Raw genomic sequence first — 1,074 nt, forward strand, 5'->3', positions numbered from 1 at the left:
CTTTCTTTCTTTGCGTGAACATTTGGGCGGCGTTATGCAAATCTTCCCACATCGTGACGTAGACATGTGGGGGCGTGTTAGAACGAGCCGTTTTAGGTAAGCGTGGCTGACTCTTAACTTTTATAAAGAATATCTCTTTGGATTTGAGACTTTAGTCTTTGCAGCTTTACAGATCTTCTTTATGCACCAAGAGCTTGTAACACTCCAAAGAGAAAGGAAAAATTTAAATCGCATCATATGACCCCTTTAAGAACACTGCACACACTTTCTGAGAACAGCAATAGATTATTCATGCAAGTTACAAATTCAGTACACAGGAAACATGGTGTAGAAACAATTTTCAGTAAGAAATTTCTAGTAAATTTTACAAACAGTTACAAAAAAATCTATTTTGAAGTAGAAAAAACTGGAATAGTAAAATGTACGGTAATATTTATTTACTACTTTGAAAAATTATAGTGTATAGGCATCACAACAACAACAACAATAATAATAATAATTATTGTTGTTGTTCTTGTTCATGATAAAATTATATTAATTAATTTATTAATACATAATATTTAATTACTATAATTATAATTAACTTACAATACAATGGTAGCCTGAAGGGCAAGGCAGAGGAGGTTTATAAGAAAAAAAAAAGTGAAGTATAAATAGTGATAATAAAAATATTAGTAGAATTTTAAATAAAAGTAATACAATACATTTGTAATAGAATTGCAAATACAGGAATAGGAATATAGGAACAATAGAAACAAATACCTGCCAAAAAAGAAATCGTTCTGATACTGTGAGTGACAGTAATGGTGTGCACACTGAAAGCGAATTTAATTGGCATGCGTTTTGTTGAACATTTTCAACTTGAGCGGGAAATTCGCAAGCGTTGTCGCGCAAGCCAATCAGCAAAGAGCTTACTGATACGTCCGGTTTGACAAGTCCAGTTGTATCAGAAAATGGAGGAGAGCAATTTGTAAGCCTTTTAATCTTTTCCTTCGATGAGATCTTTACCCCGTCTTGTACCTCGTTTTTTTTTTTTTTTTTTTTTCCTTTTTTTTTTTTTTTTTTTTTTTTTTT

General features: G+C 31.5%; 1 protein-coding gene across 1 annotated transcript in view; it reads left to right on the plus strand.

Moving 5' to 3' along the window:
* The window catches only part of LOC107675470 (troponin T, fast skeletal muscle isoforms-like), an 8,885-nt gene that overhangs the window by 7,176 nt on the left and 635 nt on the right, over nt 1–1,074 (plus strand). The window lies entirely within an intron of this gene.

The sequence above is a fragment of the Sinocyclocheilus anshuiensis genome, unplaced genomic scaffold (genome assembly GCF_001515605.1).
Source record: "Sinocyclocheilus anshuiensis isolate Anshui unplaced genomic scaffold, SAMN03320099.WGS_v1.1 scaffold1270, whole genome shotgun sequence".
In the NCBI taxonomy this organism is placed as follows: domain Eukaryota; kingdom Metazoa; phylum Chordata; class Actinopteri; order Cypriniformes; family Cyprinidae; genus Sinocyclocheilus; species Sinocyclocheilus anshuiensis.